General features: G+C 41.8%; 1 protein-coding gene across 3 annotated transcripts in view; it reads left to right on the top strand.

Moving 5' to 3' along the window:
* The window catches only part of dome (cytokine receptor domeless), a 351,827-nt gene that overhangs the window by 283,222 nt on the left and 49,487 nt on the right, over nt 1-19,118 (top strand). The window lies entirely within an intron of this gene.

Genomic DNA, 19,118 nt, shown 5'->3' with positions numbered 1-19,118 from the left:
GCCTTTGGTTCCTTCTTCCTCGCATTTAAAAAAAAAAAAAAAAAAAAAAAAAAAAACATTCACCAAGCCCTGCAGTTCCTCTTCGTCTTCACCTAAACTACAGTATCATATCCAAACAGCAGTACAGGGAGTTTCCAAACACTGCCCTCTTTTATTAGGGTTGCTTCATCATCCACTTCCCTACCTTGTATCTCTTTTATAACCCCTTCCATATACAGATTGAACAACCATGGGGACATGACACATCCCAGTTTCAATCCAGCATTGAAATAGAAAAATTCATTCAGTTCACTATCTACACACATTGCAGCCATAGCACCCTCATACATATATATATATATTTTACATGTCTGCCTCTGGGCAAAGGTTTCAGGACCTATTCCCAAGTCCTCCTTGGTGCCCAGTAGTCCTCCTACATCTCCACATGTCACCACTTCGGCACTAACACCCGCCATCCATAATGAATACATGCTAGGGCTATGTCATACAGGACTGGTGTACTGGTATTAGCGGGGGTACTTTTATGACATGTCAGTGGATCATCTGGTAGATCAGAAAATTCTGCTGTTAAAGAAATTCAAATCCTTAAACTGTTCCCTGCTCCAGCCAGGATTTGAACCTGGGTCCATTATGACTGCAGGCCGCCTCTCTACCAATTCTGCCACTGCCTTCTGCCCCAGCCAGGATTCGAACCTGGGTCCGTTAGGACAGCAGGCTGCCTCTCTACCGATTCTGCCACTGTCTCCTCCCTCTATAGTAATCCCTTTTTTACCCAGACATAATAGAACCAAACGCATGTCCGGGTAGTGGCAGCATCCAGATAATGAAAACTATTCCCATACCATACCCAGATCCTACCTATACCCAACCTCCAACCTATACCTAATCTATTTGAACAGTACCTATGCTTAATTTGGCAGTGTTTTCTGGTCAGTCAGGCATATTTAGACATCAGAACACACATAGGAATATCCAGAGTAATGCTAAACACCAAGAAAACCATGCAGAAAAAACACTGAAAACCAAAAAAACACCCTACCAATACACTACTGTATGTACCATACCCGTCCTAATTTTGGCAGTGTTTTTTGGTCATTGTGCCATATTTTGACATCAAAACATATATAGGATTACCCAAAATAATTTTTCAACACCAAGAAAACCATGGGGAAAAAAAAACAAAAAAACATACCTACACACTACTGTATATACAGTACCCTTCCTAATTTTGGCACTGTTTTCAGGTCAGTCTGCTCTATTTAGACATCAAAACACATAGGAATATCTAAAGTAGTGCTAAACACCAAGAAAACCATTAAAAAAATGAAAACCAAAAAACACCATACTTAGACAATACTGTATGTACAGTGCCCCTCCTAATTTTGGCACTGTTTTCAGGTCAGTCTGCCATATTTAGACATCAGAATACACGTAGGAATATCCAGAGTAATGCTAAACACCAAGAAACCATGAAAAACAAAAAAAAATGAAAAACAAAAAACACCCTACCTATACAGTACCCCTCCTAATTTTGGCACTGTTATGCATTCATTCTGCCATATTGAGACAACACACACAGGATTATCCATGTTAATGCTAAACATCAAAAAAACAATGCATAACCAACAAAAATCAACAAAAAACCTAAAGACAGTTTGAAAATCAGTTATCTGTGACAAGTGATTGCTCCCGGGGCTCAAAAAAAAAATCCACGGCCAAATACAGTATGCTATTGGAAATTGATTATATTGAGATAAATGTATACTGTCATCTTCACTGGTGTTTATACCATAAGTTAAGCTAATAAAACACACATAAAAGTGATCAATAAAAGTACAAATGTGCAGTAAGAATAAGGTGTTCAGGAGTAAAACTTACCTTCATATAACTTCCCACCATGCTAGTTCAAAATTTTGCCAGCACCCTCCAAGAGTTAAGCATATGTCTAGATGCAGACTGTCATGAGCTTTCTTGTGGATTTTGTGGAATTTTGATATGACTAATAGTAGTCAATTAAAAAAATTAATAAAAAAAAAAAAGAGCCAGTGTCATCAACACGGAGGAGGGTAAGGACCGAGGGAATGAGGGGGGAGCTGGGTGGGTATGGAGGAGAGACAGGAGGGGGGGAGAAGCAAGGCTGTGGGCAGGATTCTCCCTCTAATGTCATGAGGTGGACAGGCGCTTTTACCATACATTTACTTGTGGCTTGCGGTCTGTTATACACTGAGTGGCCATGTGGAAACACAATTCAAGGTGACTGGGGGACTTTCAAAGTTCAGTAGAGAGGTGGATGGCCGCTGTCACCAAACATGTACTCATGGCATGTGGTCAGTGTTACAGTCTCAGGGGCAATTAGGAAAGACTTAGCCTGGTGGCCTATGACTCTGGACATTGGGTGGGGATATATATGGACATTTTGACACTGCTTGTGAGTTACAGTCATATTACTCGGGTGCTGGAGGTTCGTTGGGAACTGTCAGACGAGCGCGCTCATTTGACCATTTGGTACAGGGGTGGACAGATATTTTAGCTCTGGTTGTGGGTTGTGGCCTACTTCCTGCTCATGGCTCGATTCCAGTGGCCACGATACCGAATGTTTGAACATGGCTGGCTGACCGAAGTTCTCGGGGACTTATATGTCTGAGTAATACCAAGTAAGTTCGGATAATTGTTTAATAGAGCCAAGATCCAGCGTCCAGATAATGAACATGTCCGGATAAATGGAGGATTACTGTATTTGATCCACACATCCTCTGCCACTCCTAAAGCCACCCTGTTCATCACTCACTTCCAAATTTGTCTTTTCACTCACAACTGTAAATCCTTAACACAACACACTGTTTTTTTCACTGCACAACGCTGTAAATTCCCGTGTGGTCTAGTGGAGAAGTTCTTGCTGTTTAATCACTGTCAGAGTCTGAGAGTATCACTGGCAGGTGACCTAGGAGTGCGTCGCTGGGTCGTGGTGATGGCATACCCACTGCAGACGACTCTGAAGACAGACACAAACTCACATCGAGCAGTGACTCCACCGTGGCTGATGTGCTGGGCTGTGGCTCGGAGCATGAGGGGCTGTCTTGGGGAGGCAACGGAGTGGAGCCAGGGCTGGGCACAGCGGGGGTCATGGGCCTGAAAAAACTGTCAGTGGTTGATTGATGCAAGGACCGACGATTCTGACGATTGATGATGCGCTGCCTGAAAGCACGCACTTCCTCCACAAGTCCCAAGGGCCCCATCTCCCTGTCACAGTCCGGGTGTTCCAGGTAGTCGAGAATGAACTCTAGGTGTTCCCGGAGTGCGCTCAGCTTGGGGAGGGCTGGAGTAGTGTCATGCTGAGAGGAGTCTGCATCATCGTCGCCGTCCTCGTCGGAATCTTCAAGCTGGGTACTGACACCTGCAACTGAAGATGCGATCTCAATATCAGACAATGTCTGATACCCAGGATCGCCCTCGTCGTCATCCAACCACTCACGCACATCGTCCACATCAACATCGTCGCCATGGATACGTAGCCGTGCATGGAAGTCATCCACGTCAAACCCTAAAAATCGTACTTCACATCCGTTCCGAGAAACAGACAAGACCAACCATTTTCTAGAGTCTTGACAGGGACTTCCTTCCTAGGGAACAGTTTAAGGATTTGAATTTCATAAAATCAGACTTTACTGATCTACCAGAAGACCCGCCGACATGTCGTAAAAATACCCCCGCTAATACCAATACATCAGTCCTGTATGAGACAGCCCTAGCATGTATTCAGTATGGACGATGGGTGTTAGCGCCGAAGTGGTGACATGTAGAGGTGTGCGGTATGTAGGAGGACTACTGGGCCTTGAAATCAGGCTGTGAAGCCTATGCCCAGAGTTGGTCACACACACGAATAGCCGGAGAGAGAGGACGTCCCAGGCATCGCTCCTGACCTTGAGTAGTTTCAGGAATTTTGTCTGTCCTGTCTCCTAGGGTCTTTCTTTAAATTTAAAATAATGAAAGTTGGTAGACTACCAAAAATGTAAAGATTTGTTGGCAATAGTATACATGAATGTTTGTGGCTTATTGGTAACAGCTGTTTAGGTACTTGATCGGTACGTTAAAGATGGCCGAAAATGTAAACAATGAGGGAATGGAATTTCAAGGATTTGATGCTAATACTAATGTCATGGACCTAGTGAAAACATTAATTATGAGGATTAGTGAACTCGAAAAAAAAGTAGAGAATCTAGTGATAAAGGATGTGTCAGGAAATACGGAAACCACCATACAGAGTCTAATCCAGTCCAACGAAACAGCCAATGAAGAGATAAAGAATTTGAAGAGGGAAAATGTTGAACTGAGGAGGAAACTAGAAGAGAGTACAAATAAAACGTGAGAAGGTGAGTAATGTACTAGAAGAACACAAGGCAAAGTGGGCACACGTAGAGGAAGAACAGAAAGAAGTGGTCAGCTTAAGAGAGATCATCCAGGAAGAAAGGAAATGAACAAGAAAGAAATGGAAGAAAATGTAGTGAAAATACTGAAGAAAAAAGAGAAAATAGTGAGAGAAACTGTAGAAAGGAACAGATGTGTGATAGTATTTGGAAACAGGGAAGAGGAAGAAAAGGTTAGGTTCGCAAGACTCGAGAGAGACACGAACATGGTGAGAGGAATATTAGGCAAGATTGACCCCGAAGGAAACAAGTGGGTAAAAGAAATTGAGGAAGTAAGGAGGATAGGGCCTTATAAGAAAGGGGAAACAAGACCAATGAGAGTCAAGTTTACATCAGAAAGTGTAATAAATGAGATACTTAAAGTGACCTGGAAATTAAGCAAAGAGGCGGGATGGAAAATATTATAATAAGAAAAGATCTGAATGAAGAAGAAAGAGAAGCTTTAAAATCATTAAAGGAAGAAGTAAAGGAAAAAAATGATAAGAGGACAGAGGAAGAACGTAATACTTTTTTTTGGAGAGTATTGGATATGAAAGTAAGGAAATGGTATTTAAGGAAATAGAAGTGAAGGAAATTAGGGGGGATGGTTGTGAAAGATCAGAAGTTGAGGAAGTGGTACGGACAGAGAGTAGGAGAGAAGAGGGTATTAATAATGTCAAAAATAATTTGAAGGTGATATATACTAATGTTGATGGTTTCATATCGACAAGGATCGAAATTAATGATTTCTTGAGAGAACATGAACCTGATGTCATGTGCTTTGTAGAGACCAAATTAAGAGAAGATATTGATGTTCATTTGGGAGATGGTAAATACAAACTGTGGAGAAAAGACAGAAAAGAAAAAAGGAGGAGGAGTGATGATAGCAGTGAAGAACAACATAAATGTAGATACTGTGGAAATGGGAGAAGGCAGGGCTGAAGTGATATATATGAAATTAGAAACTGGAGAGAATGTTAAGAGAGATATGGCGGTAGTGTATGTTCCCCCAAAGACGAGAGCATGGAAGGATGACGAATACCATGAGATGTTGTCAGATATGGCTAGCTACTTGCAAAAAATAATTGAGAAAAGCAATAATATAATTTTGGTGGGTGACTTTAATTGTAAAGAGGTGAACTGGGAGTGAATGGTACCGGGGAGGCGGTGAGGATTCGTGGGGTACTATGTTATTAAATATAATAATGAATAATGTGATGACGCAGTGGGTCAAAGAAGAGACACGGTTTCGAGGTGAGTGACACACCAGCAAGGTTAGATTTACTGTTCACCAAAGAACCTGATGTAATAGAATCATTGGAATATCTCTGTCCTTTGGGAAAAAGTGATCACGTGGTCATTGAGTTCCAGATGCTAATAGGAAACGTCGGAGCCAAGAGACGAGCTTCATAGACAGGGAAGATACAACTTTGGCAAAGCAAATTTTACAGGATTGAGAAACTTTTTGAAAATGCGGATTGGAGAAAATTCAGAGAAACAAGAGAGATACAGAGGAAGTGGGATATCTTTCTAGACCTCTATAATTTGGGAGTGGAAAAATTTGTACCAAGAGTAAGAGGAAAGAAAACAGGAAAAAGGAGTGGTTTAATAGAAGGTGTAGGATAGCCAAAAAACAGAGAGATAAGGCGTGGAACAATTGGAGAAAGAGAGGTAACGACAGAACAAAGGAAGAATATAAAAGAACAAGAAACGAATACACAAGAATACGTAGGGAAGAAGAAAGGAATTTTGAAAAAGGTATAATTGACAAATGCAAGGATGAACCCAAACTGTTTTATAGATTTGTTAATGGCAAACTGAAACAAAAGGAAGGAATCACCAAGCTGAAAGTAGATGGAGAGGTCTTTAATGATGCGGCAATGCAAGCAGAAATAATGAACAAACGTTTCCAGTCAGTTTTCACTAAAGAAAAGGAGCTTGTGGAAGGAGAGGGAGTGATTAGAAATGTTCCGGTGATGAAAGATATAAAAGTGGAGGTGCAGGAAGTGTATAAATTACTGGAAACTCAAGATGTAAGGAAAGCCCCAGGACCTGATGGAATTTCTAATTGGGTACTGAAGGAATGCAGAGAACAACTGGCTAGGATAAAATTCACAGTTTAATTGTATGCTCACTGGAAGAGGGGAAAGTGCCAAAAGAATGGAAGAGGGCAAATGTGGTACCAATTTACAAGGAGGAAACAAGGAAGAACCCCTGAATTATAGACCAGTGTCTCTAACCAGCATGGTCGCAAAATTGTGTGAGAGAATCCTGAAAGACAGATGGATAAAATATCTGGAAGAGATGAATATTTTGGCTGAATGTCAGTTTGGATTCAGAAGTGGAAGGTCATGTGTTTCAAACTTGTTGAGCTTTTACTCAAGAGCGATTGATGTGGTACAGGAGAGAGATGGTTGGGTGGATTGTGTGTACTTAGACTTAGAGAAGGCCTTTGACAAGGTACCTCATAAAAGACTAATGTGGAAACTAGAATATATAGGAGGACTAAAGGGGAAACTTCTGGAATGGATGAGAGACTTTTTGAGAGACAGACAAATGAGGACAGTAATAAAGGAAAAGATGTCTGGATGGAGGGAAGTAACAAGTGGAGTCCCTCAAGGCTCAGTGTTGGCGCCAGTAATGTTCCTGATTTATGTAAATGATATGGTAGATGGAGTGAACAGTTATGCGAGTCTGTTTGCTGATGATGTAAAGATCTTGAGGAAGATAGAGGTTGAGGAGGATTGTAAAATACTGCAGGAGGATTTGGATAGGATACACAATTGGAGCCGGACGTGGGAAATGAAATTTAATGTAAAGAAATGTAAAATATTGGAAATGGGTAAAAGTACCAGGAGACCATCACTGAATTATTTTTTGGGTAATGAATTAATCACAAAAAGGAGAGAAGAGAAAGATTTGGGAGTGCTGGTCCAAGATAGTTTGTCACCAGAAAAGCACATTAACAAGATAGTTGGAGAGACTTATAAGCTCTTGACTAACATAAGAGTAGCATTTCATTATATGGATGAGGAAATGATGAAAAAATTGATAGTGGCCATGATCCAGCTTCAGGTTAGAATATGCAGCGGTAGTGTGGTCCCCACACAAAAGAAAGATATAAACAAGATTGAGAGAATACAAAGAACAGCAACAAAGATGGTCCCCAGTCTGACAGACCTGTCATACAGAGAGAGGCTGGAAAAACTGGATTTGCCTTCGTTAGAGGAAAGGAGAAAGAGGGGAGACATGATTGCGGTGTTCAGGACCACGGTGGGAGTAGATAAAATTGACAAAGAAGATCTGTTTATATGGGATAAGAGAGCAACAAGAGGACATGGAATGAAATTGAAAAAGTCAAGCTGCTTGAAGGATATCAAGAAATATAGCTTTCCTTACAGAAGTATAGACTTATGGAATAGCCTGGACAAAGAGATCGTCCAGTCTAAAAACATAAACGAGTTTAAAGTTAAATTCGACTTATTGAGAAACAGCGACGGAAACCCACGAGCATAGTACATTCTGTGTATATCACAATTAGGTATATTCTTAAATATTTGGAACGACTTAGACAAAGAGGTGGTGCATGAGAAAAACATTCATGTGTGTAAAGGTAGACTTGATAAATGTGGATATGGAGACAGGACAACACGAGCATTGCTCAATTCCTGTATACTACAAATAGGTAAATAGGTAAATACACACACACACACACACACACACACACACACACACACACAAAAATGCACTGGCCCAGTTGTAGATTGCAGACTTGATGTTGTAGCGGCAAAGGTTTTCCAAAGTCCGCTGGCCTCGCGTGTCCCGTCCCTCCCTGCGCTCGCCCTCGTCCTCGAGAACAACCATCACCTCGTAACTTCCGGCAGTATAGGCGCTTTGTTGCCACGATCATTCCTTGGTCCATTGGTTGGATGGGAGCAGTCGTATTAGGTGGCAGAAACGTGCACCTAATCCGGCCATTCTCAGCCACCAAGTCTTTGTCGCACGGGTGGGCAGGTGCATTGTCGAGGAGAAGGAGGGCCTTTACTTGGTCACGCAGGATTCCCAGTGTCTTCGTCTGGTAATTGATGACTTCCTTGATGAAGTGGCGGTGAAACCAGTCTCTGAAGATCTGGGCGGGATTCCCAGTGTCTTCGTCTGGTAATTGATGACCTCCTTGACGAAGTGGCGGTGGAACCAGTCTCTGAAGATCTGGCCTGTAAACCATGCCTTCAAAGAATGGTACCAGATGACAGGAAGGACATCCATCACCCCACGAAGACACCGAGGCTACTTTGCACGGCCAACAATAATGGGCTTAAGCCGGTGCATGTCGTTAGCATTGGCACAACACAAAGCAGATATCCATTGCTTGGGGAGCTTGCAGCCAGGTACACGCTTCTCTGTCTCCTCGGCTAGAGTGTTCGTTGGCAAAGAGCGATAGAATAAACCAGTTTCATCAGCATTGTAGACTTGACCGAGAGTGAGGCCCTCCCTGTCGATCAAGCCCTTCACCTTGTGCCGAAACTCGTCAACTCCATCCTCGTTAGCGTCCAAAGCTTCGCCATGAGCTTTATGGTTGGTAAGGCCATGCTGTAACTTGAACGCGAAGAGCCAACCCTCGGATCCCTTGAAGTCTAGGGCGTCATGAAGCCTGGTGAACTTCTCGGCAGCAGCCTTGAGCTCCGTACTACGTACCATAACAGCAGCACGTTGCTGTCGATACCAAATCAACATGGAGCGGTCGATTTCAGCAAACGTGGAAGTAAACATCACCTTCCTCTCCATGTTGCGTTTGCTTCTCGACGAGAAGTCAGCCGTGTACTGCATGAGTTTGTCTCTGGATCTCTTGATATCGAACAAAGTAGATTGGGCCAGATTGAACTCGCAGAGGATGCGGGAAGAAGACCACCCCGCATCTACTTTCTCCAATATCTCCCGTTTCTTCTCCAGAGTCAACACCACTCTCTTCCTCTTCTCAGGTGGCGGGGCCATCATCACACACACTAATAAGAGGCCAGAGAGCAGCAGGAGTGCCTGCAGCAGGTAAGGAACCACCACAAAAGCGAGCACGTGGGCAGCCATGACGACGAGTGTGCACTCGCGGCGAGAGACAGGTGGAAAGTGGGGAGGATGGAGGGGCGCTCTATCGGACATTGGAGGAATGACGCACCACAACAAAGCTGTCCCGTGCCTCGCGCGGCAAGTTCAAATTACGGGCGGGAAAAATTCATTATTTTTTCGATTTTTTTGCGGTTTTCGGACCATTTTGGGAATATTGGATCCCGGGACGATTATGTCCGGTTATTGGGGATGTTCGGATATTGGGCATTCGGATATTAGAGGGATTACTGTATTCTTTCCATCTGATCCATACCTCATCCCCATGGGTTAATAATCTACGGTACCACTTACATCTTTCACACTTTCGCATTTCTTTCCGCTGTCCTTTCTACATATCCACACCTCTTTCCTGAATAACTCCCTATTTCTTGCATTCATTTTTCTTCCTAGATCATCATTTGCCTTCTTTTTCACTTCACTAGTCTCGTGCTTCTTGCACTCGATATATAAAGTTCTTATTTCAATTGAACCCCTGTCATGTAACCATTCTAACCATTTCTTCCCCATTTCCTCGACTGCTTTCTTAAATTCTTCATCCCACCATGCCGTATCCTTCTTCTTTGTTTTAACTCTTGCCACGCCACACACCGCTGTAGCATTCGTAACTAAGCAGTCCCCGTATGTATTCCACAGGCTGTCCAGATCCATTTCATTCCAATTCACTGATTGTAACTCCTCCCCTACTTTGGTCCTGTATTCACCTGCCATTTCTTTGATTCTCAACTTTCAGTCTTTCTCCCCGACTTCTCCTCTCTCTCATGGTCTACCTCATTCCTCTCAGCTTGATCTTGCTTACCACAGTCATATGATCTGACAGACCTCCACATCGTCCTTTCACAATTTTCGTATCAGCAGCCATTCCAGGCATCGACCTGTCTGTGAGGACGTAATCAATCAGGCTCCTTTCAATACAATCCCCGTTCCCTCTACAGCTTGTATATTTATGTGCATCTCTGTGTTTGAAGTATGAGTGACAAATGCACAACCTCCTTTCATGACACATATCCTTCATTCGCTTCCCATTATCATTTTCTCTTTGTACTCCATTACAATCCATTATGTCATCCTCAGGACCAGTGCCTACTCTTCCATTCATATCACTCATTATGATCACTTTATAGCTCCTGGGCATTTCTTGTACTGCTTCATTCAGCTCATCCCAAAGCCTGTCGTTCTGTCTCTCACTCTATCATCACATGGTGCATACGTTACAATCACAGCCACTTTCACCTTCTTAAACTTGAACTTGACATACATACATCTTGAGCTGACACATGTGTAATCTCTCATTCCACTCTGCCACACTTCAATCATCAGAAAGCAACCCCTTCCTTGCATCTTCCTTGCACGTTCATGCCCAACCTCACACACTTTACATCTTCCTACTCCTCCGCTTCACACCCATTCATATTTGTTTCACATGATGCCATCATGGCATATCTCGCACTCTTGAACACATTTACCACTTCCATCCCCTATGCTGTCCTGATTCACACCTCTCACATTCCACATGGCCATGCAAATCTGTCCATTTGGTTGGGGCCTTGGGCAAGTATTGGGCCCTCCGAGGCTCTCTGAAACATTTACCATGATTAAGTGATTTTAGATACGGGAATCTGGGGGACACTTAACCCGGCCAGAAACCCCGGTTATATGGTTACCACCCAGCATAGTAAACCATTTGGCTTGTCACTCAATGTAGAGACCATAATGCATCCCTACATTGAGTGGATGATGGGTGCCCCCATCTGCCCAATATATATATATATATATATATATATATATATATATATATATATATATATATATATATATATATATATATACACATATATGGTGGGGTTACTTCTTCACCCTCTTCACAATTTCATTCTGGCTAGAAAAGACCCCTTGAAATAAAATTGATAAGTAATGAGAGGATACAGTATTCTAATTCAGAGTGAAGGTTTATGTAAGCTCTTTATTTATTACCTCTGCCAAGGAGGTTATGTTTTCACCCCTGTCTGTTTGTTTGTTTGTTGGTTGGTTGGTTTGTGAGCAAGATTACACAGAAACTACTGGACGGATTTCCACGAAACTTGGGTGAAGAATTGGCCTTGGCCCACAAAAGACTCCGTTAAATTTTGGTGCGGACCCAGATAAAGGTGCAGATCCAGGAATTTTTTTTTCGCTTTCTTTAACCTTGTGAGATAGGGCGTTTTTTGAGATTTTCATGAGTGAATATTGTATGGCTTTTGATGAAAAAAAATCAGGCATATTTAGGATGTTGGTATCTACGAATGTGTACAGTTTGGCGCGGATCCATATAAAATTCCGGATGTAGTGTATTTAAATATGCTTTTATAGTGGGGTAGTCTTTTGCCGGCTGCATGTTGGGCCTTGGTGGAGGTATGCGCTCTTCTGAGTGCCACTCTGGTTAATCATTTTTTTATTAATATATTTAGCTTTAAGGACCAGCTGTAAAAAATATAGTAATTCTGCATGTTACATTAGAAGGCATTCATGTGTTTTATTTATTATGTATACTGTATATAATATATAAATATATATACAGTGTGTGTGTGTGTATATATATATATATATATATATCCATCCATCATCCAATCCTACATTACCCCATGAGGAGCGCAGGAGCCCGGGGCTAGGCAGTTGGTCTCGATATTTAAGATGAGATATATATATATATATATATGTATTTTAAGGACCAGGTGTAGACATTAAATGTAGTAATCCTGAATGATACATTAGAGTGCGTTCAACTGTAATACATGGACCAAACGTGTTTTGCATTTACCAAAAGCTTCACATATGGCTATTGGAAATTTGGGGTTTGCGAACACCTTACCAGCCCCTTTTGTTTTAGACCAGTCCCATTTTTTTGTGAGGTGTAGGGTAATGATGATGATGATGATGCTTACACCCTTTAATTCTGTGACATATTTCATATTCTTTTACTGTAACAACCAGATAATTTTATTAGTTATCGAAGGACATTTTGAAATGGAGCTGTTGGATATAGCCTTCATTACTTTTTATTTAATTGAGGTCTGTTCTGAGTTGAATAAAGCAATTCTGGTGGTATGAGAAATAAGCATGATGATATTGAACTGAAAAACTGTTTGCTTCATCACCATGAGCTGAGAAAAATAATCTGGTAGGGTTAAGAAACTCTACAGAAAGTTTTCCAGCTGGAGAGGTTAATACCTCTACTACAAGAGATGTCCCTAATTCTAATTTTTGGCAGTTGCAACAGTAAAACAAAAGATGTCATTGTATTGATGGGTTAAAACTGACCACTGTACTGTATATACAGTGCTCGTCAGAAGTATCGAGTGCCTATGGCAGGGCGCGCAATACTTTTGGCGAAAAAAGAATCACCCATTTTTGGTACTAAAAGTTGAGCCAGATGTTTGGGGCGCTAGCATGATGTCAGGGGACCTTGAGGCCTTACTGCGCGCTGGTTGGTTCCCGGCTCAGTTGCTTACGGGCTGCGTGAGAGAGAGGAACTCCGCCGCGTCTCCCTCTCTTATTGCGCCATTTTTTACCTAGTGTCCCGCAGTGTTTTGGCTTTCGCCACTTTGTTATGGCCCCTACCCGTGAACTTTCGAGTGAAATCATATCCCAGATCATTGCTCTAAAGGAGGCAGGCTACCACACGAAGGAAATTAGTGAATTGGTTGGTGTGGCTCGATCGACAGTGCGTAGGTGGTGCGCCCGTTTTTGAGTAGAAAATAGTGGTGACATTCCCACAAAGAAACCGTGGTCTGGTAGGCCCAGGAAAACTTCCCCGAGGTCTGTTAATGTTTTAAAATGTGCAGTGGAGTCTAATCCTCATGTGAGTGCAAGGAAAATAAAGGAGAGCAACCTGGAAGTGTTTGGTGAGGTTTCTGTGAGCACAGTCTCTCGAGTCCATGAACTTGGTTACATAAATCAAGGCCTGTGAGAAAGCCTCGTCTTACACGTTACCACCGACTTCGTAGGCTTGCCTTTGCTAACAATTACCTTAACTGGGGTGAGGAGCAATGGTTGTCAGTGGTGTGGTCTGATGAGGCAATGTTTAGTGTTACCTGTAATCGAGGAGCACAGGTGTACCGGGACAAAGTTAGTGACCCGCTTGAACCCCGTTACATGGAAAGCACAGTTAAACACCCAGATTCACTCATGGTATGGGCTTGTTTCTCTGGTAAAGGTTTGGGGAAGCTTGTTGTGCTTCCCAAGAACTGCAGAGTGAATCAGGACGTTCATCTGGAGCTTCTTTGTGATCATTTACCTGAGTCCTTCGAGCGCACAGGTGCACGAGTGTTTCAGCAGGACGGTGCACCTGCTCATAAAGCCAAATCGGTCGCCAATTGGCTTCGTGACTGCGAGGTATCATTCATGAAAGACTGGCTAGGCAATAGCCCAGACCTCAACCCGATAGAAAACCTCTGGTACCTCGTATAGAAGAATCTCCAAGGGAAGGACGTGAGCTCTCTGCCTAAGCTGGAAGCAGCCGTTCGTGACTCCTGGGACAAAATACCCCTCCAGCACCTCAGGAACCTCGCCCTTTCACTTCCAAGACGTCTCAGGTCCATGAAGAAGTGTAAAAGAAACCCTACCAAGGGAGGTAAATAAAATGCATTATTTATATGTTTTTTCGATGTTGAAAGGTTTGTTTCGTAGGAGGGATGCAGGGCGCTCGATACTTCTGACGAGCACTGTATTTTGTAGCTTTCTGAACATTGTTTCAAATGACTGAAATGATAGACATTTCAGATATTTCTAATTTAGAGTACTTACCATATAACCAGTATTTGGATGTTTGGTGATCTGTTCACGATCTCTTACTGGCTTAAATGCAGGGTATGGTGGGTGTTTATGCAATTCCACTTGGGCAGACAGCTGCTTACCTTTGCCTAAACAGGTGGATGCATGGAAATTTTACTACACACTCATACATGACAAAAATTTCACTACTCACTCATGCATGTCTTAGGTCAAATTGACCCCAGTGGCATTTAACTAATATCTGAGTGATTTACCGTGGTTGATTTTCTCAGGCTTTATCTTCAGTTTAACCAGAAATTATTTGCAATTTAGAATCACCGTATAAGAAATTTATGTCATTACAAATTGTTTAATTGAACTTACAAAAATCAAACAGACCACTCCAGCATTCATCAGCGCAAAATAAAACTCTAGCACGAAGTGCAACTTGTTGCGCTGTATTCACGACACATGAATTTGCTGCTCACTGCACATTTCTGGCTATTATTCTTGTTGATTCATGAACAAAATGCACATCTGGATCATTTTCTGCCAGTTTTGGATGGATCCTGACTGCTTGAGGTCTCCAGTTGTCGCATCCTTGAAACACAATATGATTCACTCAGCTCTATTCCCAATTCAGTGAGAAATATTATGGTGTACATGACTTTTGTTTTGCATGTATGATGGGAAAACTTGTTTGTATAGTACAGATGCATTGTGGCAGGCAAGATCAGGCAGATTGCACCACACTACCACATGCCATCATTTACTCCTGTATTTTACACTGTAGGTGTCAACCTGTTTGTCCAAACAATTGCCTCCGCCTTTGGTGGTGTTGTAGTAGTGAATCACCTCAGGTTTCTTCATTGGCTCGTCCACCACATCTGGAGACCTGTGCTGAACTGACAACACAAATACATTTTTGTTCCGCTTGGCCTTATAGGATACAAGTTGTATCTGGTCTTAGGTGTATGCAAATGTACTGCAGTACAGTTCACGGTGTTTTTCATTGCACAGCCCTTTTGGAACTTCTCTTTGGTTTTGATGTATTGTCCCCACCAGGGACAGAGACTTTACGGACAATTATCTGGCCAGTTTGATGCTGTTGAAAAAGCAGTTGGTAGTAATGTTTCTTCCTGAGTTATGTTTAGGTTTTGATAACTTCATCACGTGTGTCCCCACCTCTTTTGTTCACTCTTCGTCTTGTCCAGTGTACATCATAATGTTGGATACATAATATGTTTCTGCATCAGCAGGAATCCAAAACTTGAGTCCATATTTGGCCAGTCTGGAGGGCGTGTACTGCATGTATCTGCAGCAACCTCGGAAGGGGTACAGCTGCTTCTCCACAGTGACACACATTCAGCATGCCAATAGCATAATTGGGAATTGTGCGTAAACCCATATGGGCACAGCCACTATTTTGTCTCGGACTAATCGGCTGTTCTGGGTAGCAGGGTTAAAAATTGCAGTTGGTGGCAAATTTCTTCCAAGTGATTCACTGACATTGTCTTTTTTGAGAAAATTGGTAGGCTAGTAGATGAGTTCCATAGAGAATGTACAGACTGGTTCTTGTTTTTGTACACACCTCTCAGTATACATATCCCAACATATGCCCTCAATACATTTTTCAAGATATGTTCCCATGAACCTGCTTTCACTCGTTTCCCTTCACAGTTTGTTTCAGTGAGTATAGCTTCATACATCACAATATCAAAAATGAGATCAAATGCTGATGATGTGTTTTCAGTTATCTTCTGAGCAGCATGCCCAGTGATTCCAGCTCTTTCTCGCTTTACATTCAGTGATTGGCATTGTCTCCAGGCAGACTGCGTAGTAGCCATTCTTCATTTTTCACCTGATGGAGCAGTCAAGACACTTAATGAAGCAGAGCTGGTGAATGCTGCTATTGTTTCTTCATCTGATAACTCTTCCGATTCATCATTGGTAGTTTCTTCAGGAACAACAAATTTTGTGTCACTGATATCTTCATCACATGCTTCTTCAGAACCAGAAGTGTGGATGATACAGTACTTCGTATTTCGAGACCAGTTGTAATTCTTTGTCTGGCCATAGTTGTAGCAAAAGACAAAGCCAGTTTGTGCTGGAGCATTGCCTTGCTGGAAAATTCTGTATATGGCCCCCCACACTAGCTCTCGTCGAATTCTGTTCGCAGACTGCTGCCCTTCATGCTGCCATGTAACTTTACCACACAAGACGAGTCACACAGCACACTGCCATACGTGCATACCATACCTTTTCTTGCAAATGATGACATTTTACTTTACAATAATGACTACATGATATCTTGTCCCAAACATGGACGCAACAGCTTCTGTCATTCACACACCTGCCAATAGCATGTGTATGTTTGTTTATGTATGCATGTAAGTGTGGGATTGTGTATGTTTGAATGTGTGTGTGTGTGTGTGTGTGTGTGTGTGCAAATAGGTGCATGAATTTGACTTGGATATACACTCACACAAATTATCAAAGCAGTTTAACATGATTACAAAGAGAAAATATGAGCAAAAGCACTGGGATCATTATGACCCCAGTCATGCAGAAACATAAACTATATGTATTGGTCAAACAAATATACAGTACAATCCCAGTTAACCGGGTGGCTTGGGGAATTTACCTTCCCGGTTACAGATTTTTCCCGTATTTCTGATTTTCAAGTCAAATCTATACAAAGGCTATCACAGCAGTAAATACAGTTCAGGTACTCACCAGTCACATTTGGGATTACACTAAGAGATTCCGCCTGAAAAACTGCCTTGTAAACACACACCATGGTCATAACGGACGTGTGTGCAATGTCTAGCAATTTTCAGTACTGCAAATTGCACCAGTCCATTGTTTACCGAATTACTGTATTCATTATATGTACTTTATTCATAAAAATTGAAAAATAAAATAAAGAAATAAAAGCTTGAACATTTATTAGTGAACTGATGATGTGTTAAAACTGCACTGTAGAATTATCACGACACCTGTGCCCCCTCGTGAGTTTGTTTATGTTTCCGACTGTTCTTCTTCTTCCCCACCTGATCTCCATCACTCCACCCCTCACCCGCCACTCAGCTGTTTTGCAGAAAATAAAATAAATGATGTACGTATGAAATGCAGGCATATTATTTATTTATTTTTCTTCCAATAAAGTAAACTTTCATTCCTATTAACATTTATATTCAGCCATTAGTGTTTTATAATGTTCGCCTTTTTAAAGTCTGTTGCATATGTCCAGCTTCTGTTTCAAGGTAAGCACGATACGCTTACGTTTAGTTTGCACTTTAGGCATTTTGGAGTGTACAAATTACCGTCTATCAGAGGAACACAATAGCAAGAGAGCTTGTTTACTGTCTGGTGGCAAAACGGAGACTGGTGATTTTTGGAGGGTGTGGAGGATGACTGAATTCAAGTAAGGGAAAGAGAGGGAGAGGAGGGGTGGTTAAGAGGATTTGCTAGGGATTTACATTAGCCGGAAATGCCTTCACCTCGCTTTATCTGACTTCACCCAGCCTCGCGTGACACAATCAAACGGCGGTTTGGCGGTCCATTCAAATTGGCGCACAGTTATAACTTAATGACATTTTTACCAGCCCTTGAATTTTCCCGTTGTTCTGAGTATTCCGTTTGTCTGGATACTGGATAGCTGGGATTGTACTGTAGTAAAAAAAAAAAAAAAAAATTGCAAGATAATGCTCCATGCAGTAATATTAAAAGTCATAGAAGGAAGAAGTCTAGGTGAAACAAGAAACAAAATTATCTGAGAAAATGTTGTGGGGTCAAATAGACCCCACCATGTATCTATGGGTTAAGGTCTGGACTGAGCTGACTAGCCCTAGGCCATGTAGATTCTAGCTGGGAAAATAAATGATAGAAGCTATGAAAGAAAATAGATTATCAAGTTGCTGAAGAACTGACACCCATTTTCTCTCATTGTTTTGAGCTGATGAGGAAGCTGAGTCTGAGGATATCTTCTTGCTTAATTCATTTAAATGCTGAAATGTCTTTCTTGTTATATTTTTGACATATTCTTCTGATTTTATTTAGCTCAGGAAACATTGTTCCAACTGGAGGAGTCTGATATATGTAGTCTTCATAAGTCCTTCAGTGTGAAAGATGTGTAATAAGCTGAGTAAAATCACATGTTAGCAACAAAAGTATACTAAAAAATATATCACGAGTCAAGGGGTTATTGTCTGTTTCTAATGTAATGTGTTATTAAGTTGATGAGAAATTAAAACCTGCTTTCACTGTGATCACATTATGAGAATTTTTAAAAATTATTTGAAGTTAATGAAAAAATTATCACTTTCATTCATGCTCTTCAGCCTGAGGAGTCTCTTTTGAACTGAATTAGCTTTTGTGAGTTACACTAAAAGACTTTCCCGTAGTGTTCCTTCGTATCCCCAGAGGTAATGAATTGGGTGTACTGGTAGGTGTTAGGAAATTACCCTGAGATGGTACAGTGTATAGCCATATTGAGAGATTGAAGAATGATGAATTTATTAGAAAATAGTATGTGTGGGAGGTGAAGGGGAAGGGAGAGACAGGACTTGGATGGAGTGGAGAGCTATATGAATGAGGGAGGGCAACCTAATTGTCATGGACAGGATGACATGAAGCCTGTTTGTTTGTGGTTACCCAATCTGGGAATAAGGCAGCTGGTTATAGATAGATAGATAGTCCTAAAGGACCCTTGGTTGTGCCACTATAGTCCAGATCATTTAAGTCATGGAAACCACCCAAGTCCGTGCCAACATTTATTTGACGGATAAACCTCTGTCTGGCAACCTCTTTGATTCCAACCATGGCTAGTTAATGCATGCTGTCCTC

Source organism: Coenobita brevimanus, chromosome 64 (assembly GCF_032717465.1).
Source record: "Coenobita brevimanus isolate Jiangsu-jjx chromosome 64, ASM3271746v2, whole genome shotgun sequence".
Classification (NCBI taxonomy): Eukaryota; Metazoa; Arthropoda; class Malacostraca; order Decapoda; family Coenobitidae; genus Coenobita; species Coenobita brevimanus.
The sequence above is the reverse complement of the archived record's forward strand: the minus strand, read 5'-3'. Positions and strand labels throughout refer to the sequence as shown.